This window comes from Gordionus sp. m RMFG-2023, chromosome 4, assembly GCF_954871325.1.
Source record: "Gordionus sp. m RMFG-2023 chromosome 4, tfGorSpeb1-WG-v2, whole genome shotgun sequence".
In the NCBI taxonomy this organism is placed as follows: domain Eukaryota; kingdom Metazoa; phylum Nematomorpha; class Gordioida; order Chordodea; family Parachordodidae; genus Gordionus; species Gordionus sp. m RMFG-2023.
Window position 1 is genome coordinate 17,966,474 of NC_088778.1, and position 6,000 is coordinate 17,972,473.

Genomic DNA, 6,000 nt, shown 5'->3' on the forward strand with positions numbered 1-6,000 from the left:
AATATATTTTTTTAAATATATATTTTTTTAAATTTATAATTGATATATCTTTTGATCGCTAATTTTTTTAATTTTTGTGTTATATGATGTTTTTAATAAATTTTTTTGATTGATGTTTTTTAATATATTTTTTTAATAAATTTTTTTAAATATATTTTTTTGATTGATATTTTTTAATATATTTTTTTAATAAATTTTTTTAAATATATTTTTTTGATTTATATTTTTTAATATATATTTTTAAGATGATTATTATATATTTAGATTTTACGTAATTTTATCTATTATATATCTTTTGATAAATAATTTTTTAGGTAAATGTCATAATCGTTATTTTTGAACTTTTTTGAGTTTTTTTAAAGCAAATAGATAAAAATATGTTTTGTAAATATGTTAAATTAATATTTCAGTGAAAGTGCACTATGGAAAAGTGACAATTGTCATAATCGTTATTTTTGAACTTTTTTGAGTTTTTTAAAGTAAATGGGTAAAAATATGTTTTGTAAACATGTTAAATTAATATTTCAGTGAAAGTGCACTATGGAAAAGTGACAATTGTCATAATCGTTATTTTTGTACTTTTTTAAGTTTTTTTAAAGTAAATGGGTAAAAATATGTTTTGTAAACATGTTAAATTAATATCTCAGTGAAAGTGTAATATGGAAAAGTGACATTTGTCATAATCGTAATTTTTGAACTTTTTTGAGTTTTTTTAAAGTAAATGGGTAAAAATATGTTTTGTAAACATGTTAAATTAATATTTCAGTGAAAGTGTACTATAGAAAAGTGACAATTGTCATAATCATTATTTTTGAACTTTTTTAAGTTTTTTTAAAGTAAACTGGTAAAAATATGTTTTGTAAACATGTTAAATTAATATTTCAGTGAAAGTGTACTATGGAAAAGTGACAATTGTCATGATCGTTATTTTTGAACTTTTTGAGATTTTTTAAAGTAAATGGGTAAAAATATGTTTTGTAAACATGTTAAATTAATATTTCAGTGAAAGTGCACTATGGAAAAGTGACAATTGTCATAATCGTTATTTTTGAACTTTTTTAAGTTTTTTTAAAGTAAATTGGTAAAAATATATTTTGTAAACATGTTAAATTAATATTTCAGTGAAAGTGTATTATAGAAAAGTGACAATTGTCATAATCGTTATTTTTGAACTTTTTAGAGTTTTTTTAAAGTAAATGGGTAAAAATATGTTTTGTAAACATGTTAAATTAATATTTCAGTGAAAGTGTACTATAGAAAAGTAACAACTGTCATAATCGTTATTTTTGAACTTTTTTAAGTTTTTTTAAAGTAAATTGGTAAAAATATGTTTTGTAAACATGTTAAATTAATATTTCAGTGAAAGTGCACTATGGAAAAGTGACAATTGTCATATTGAACTTTTTTTAGATTTTTTAAAGTAAATGGGTAAAAATATGTTTTGTAAACATATTAAATTAATATTTCAGTGAAAGTGTACTATGGAAAAGTGACAATTGTCATAATCGTTATTTTTGAACTTTTTAAGTTTTTTTAAAGTAAATGGGTAAAAATATGTTTTGTAAACATGTTAAATTAATATTTCAGTGAAAGTGTACTATGAAAAAGTGACAATTGTCATAATCGTTATTTTTGACTTTTTTTTAGATTTTTTAAAGTAAATGTTTAAAAATATGTTTTGAAAACATGTTAAATTAATATTTCAGTGAAAGTCTATTAAGGAAAAGTGACAATTGTCATAATCGTTATTTTTGAACTTTTTTGAGTTTTTATTAAAGTAAATCGGTAAAAATATGTTTTGTAAACATGTTAAATTAATATTTCAGTAAAAGTGCACTATTGAAAAGTGACAATTATCATAATCGTTATTTACAACTTTTTTAGATTTTTTAAAGTAACTGGGTAAAAATATGTTTTGTAAACATATTAAATTAATATTTCAGTGAAAGTGTACTATGGAAAAGTGACAATTGTCATAATCGTTATTTTTGAACTTTTTTGAGTTTTTTTTAAAGTGAATGGGTAAAAATATGTTTTGTAAACATGCTAAATTAATATTTCCGTGAAAGTGCACTATGGAAAAGTGACAATTATCATAATCGTTATTTTTGTACTTTTTTAAGTTTTTTTTAAAGTAAATGGGTAAAAATATGTTTTGTAAACATGTTAAATTAATATTTCAGTTAAAGTGTACTATGGAAAAGTGGCAATTGTCATAATCGTTATTTTTAGGCTTTTTTAAGTTTTTTTAAAGTAACAGATCGTTCACTAAATTGAATAAATATTTAAAATGTATTTACTCACAGAATTGAAATAAATAAGTCAAAGATATTATAGTTACTTGATATACAAATAACCGATGCAGGATTATATATTTAAATATATTTCGTAGATAACATTTTAGGAAAAAATAAATTAATCTTACAATTATTTTAATCTTATATAGCCCTACTATTATAAATTACATCTAAAAAAACATTTCCGGATGTTATGAAGATTAAAGTTTAATCATAATAGTGGAATTTATTATCATTTAAAGTGATAAATGTTTTATTAATAAAATCTTGAATTTAATCAAATCAAGGAATGACGATTTGCAGGAAAATATCTCATCATTAATTTTGAATATATAAATAAAAGCGAATTTAGGAATTATATTGTTGATATTACTGTTAGTGACTTAAAAATATAAAACATATCTAAACTGAAATTTTAATTTAACAAGTTTACAAAACATATTTTTACCCATTAACTTTAAAAAAAAGTTCAAAAATAACGATTATGACAATTGTCACTTTTCCATAGTACACTTTCACTGAAATATTAATTTAACATGTATACAAAACATATTTTTACCGATTTACTTTAAAAAAACTTAAAAAAGTTTAAAAATAACAATTATGACAATTGCCATTTTTCCATAGTATACTTTCACTGAAATTTTAATTAAACATGTTTACCAAACATATTTTTACCAATTTACTTTAAAAAAACTTAAAAAAGTTCAAAAATAACGATTATAACAATTGTCACTTATCCATTGTACACTTTCACTGAAATTTTGATTAAACATGTTTACAAAACATATTTTTACCAATTTACTTTAAAAAAACTTAAAAAAGTTCAAAAATAACGATTATAACAATTGTCACTTTTCCATAGTACACTTTCACTGAAATTTTGATTAAACATGTTTACAAAACATATTTTTACCCATTTACTTTAAAAGATCTTAAAAAAGTTCAAAAATAACGATTATGACAATTGTCACTTTTCCATAGTACACTTTCACTGAAATATTAATTTAATATGTTTACAAAACATATTTTTACCCATTTACTTTAAAAAATCTAAAAAAAGTTCAAAAATAACGATTATGACAATTGTCACTTTTCCATAGTGCACTTTCACTGAAATATTAATTTAACATGTTTACAAAACATATTTTTACCCATTTACTTTAAAAAAACTTAAAAAAGTTAAAAAATAACGATTATGACAATTGTCACTTTTCCATAGTACACTTTCACTGAAATATTAATTTAACATGTTTACTGTCAAAAAATAGCTTTTCTTTTCTTTACGATAAGCTTTTTTTATTTTTCTTTACGATAAGATCTTTTTATTTTCTTTACGATAAGCTCTTTTTATTTTATTTTTACGATAAGCTCTTTTATTTTATTTATCTTTTAAACAAACCTTTTTTAACTAAAAAAAATGAATCAAAAACAAAAATTTTAAAATCCACAATTAATTATTTATTATTTTTTTCTACGCTATTTATATACATATTAATAAATAAATATTATCTTTTTCTAAAAAAAATTATATTTAAAAAAAATAATAACTATTACTATTTAACTAAATGACGGTAAAACAATACATGTTAAAATAGAAATAACTAATACTACATATACATATAGATAATATAAACGAAATCCTATTTAAACAAAATAATAACTATTACTATTTAACTAAAATGACAGTAAAACGATACATGTTAAAATAGAAATAACTAATACTATATATAGATAATATAAACGAAATCCCTAGCTACGACAAAAACATATTTTTACCCATTTACTTTAAAGAAACTCAAAAAAGTTCAAAAATAACGATTATGACAATTGTCACTTTTCCATAGTACACTTTAAATGAAATATTAATTTAATATGTTTACAAAACATATTTTTACCCATTTACTTTAAAAAATCTAAGAAAAGTTTAAATAACGATTATGACAATTGTCACTTTTCCATAGTACACTTTCACTTTAATTTAATATGTTTACAAAACATATTTTTACCCATTTACTTTAAAAATCTAAAAAAAGTTCAAAAATAACGATGATGACAATTGTCACTTTTCCATAGTGCACTTTCACTGAAATATTAATTTAATATGTTTATAAAACATATTTTTACCCATTTACTTTAAAAAAACTCAAAAAAGTTCAAAAATAACTATTATGACAATTGTCACTTTTCTATAGTACACTTTCACTGAAATATTAATTTAACATATTTACAAAACATATTTTTATCTTTTGCTTTAAAAAAACTCAAAAAATTTCAAAAATAACGAGTATGACATGATGTATATTTCATATATATATTGTATGTGATGTCTATTTCATATATATATTGTATATTTTATATATATTTAAACTATTATTCTTAAATGATTGATAAATGTCAATCAGTATAAATATATATTTAGTTAGTATTAATATGATATGATATGATATGATATGATATGATATGATATGATATGATGATATGATATGATATGATGATATGATACGATATGATGATGATGATATTTTTATATTGATCTTAATTTATGATAGATTCTATATATGTTTAAATTTGCGACAATCATTTCTCTATGATAATTATTTTTGAAATAAAACTAAAGTATTTGAAATAAATATTGATTATGAAGTAAATGCTTTTTTTCGTCTGCGGGAAAATGGCTGATGTTAAATCGCACCTCCAAGAAATAATGATATCTATCAATTCTACAAATACTTCTATCACTCACAATTTCATTTTCAAGCACACTATATTCCTTAAATATTTACTTTGTGACTACATACATTTTTTATGACATGAAAAGCCTGACTTCTACTCTTCTGAATCAAAACTCTAGTAAATTCTTTCAAATGCATGGAAGATGTTTGGGAGAGTAATGAGACTCTTTTTTAATTGCTGAGGATTATACATAACACATAATATATCTCTGTCAAGTTATTACTTTTATTCATTAATTTTTTATTTTTTCTAGATTCAAAGAAATAAATTCTCTTCTTTATTTACTAATTTATCTCAATCAATTCATCATAACTTAATTCTTTCTTATCTTCTCCAATTCTTTACCTAAGTTACTATAAAGTTTAGCAAGTACCATTATAAATCAATTATTTATTTCCTTTAACAATTTATTTTTTCTATATATTAATCTTATTAACTTAATTTAAACAAAATAATATAAATCAACATTTAATATAATTACAACTTCTTTCTTAAACAAAATTTAACTTTAATCCTCTCTTAAAACTCAATTTCATGGATATTTTCTTATTCATCATTTCTCTTGTCTGCTTTTTGCTTTTTCAATTTTCCAAGTATCGTCTGCTTGTTTTTTCCCCATTTTTTTCTATTTCAAAATTCAAATTTATCTTACAATTTACTTTAAAATTTATATTATGTCAATTTTTAAAAATCTAACAATCTACTCCTACAACATTCCTGGCCTACTTTCAAAAACAACTATACTTAGGAAACTCCTTGATCAATATGATATTAACATTTTTTTAACACAAGAATCTCTTATTACCAATAATATATAAAAAAAAAAGAGAAAACAAAACAAAAAAGAGAAAACAAAAAATAAATAAATTACAAATTATAAAAACTAACTCTTCTTCCTTTACTCCTTCACCCCCCCCCCTCCTCCTTTTTTCTAATACATATTCCTATCTTATCTTATAATAAAAAA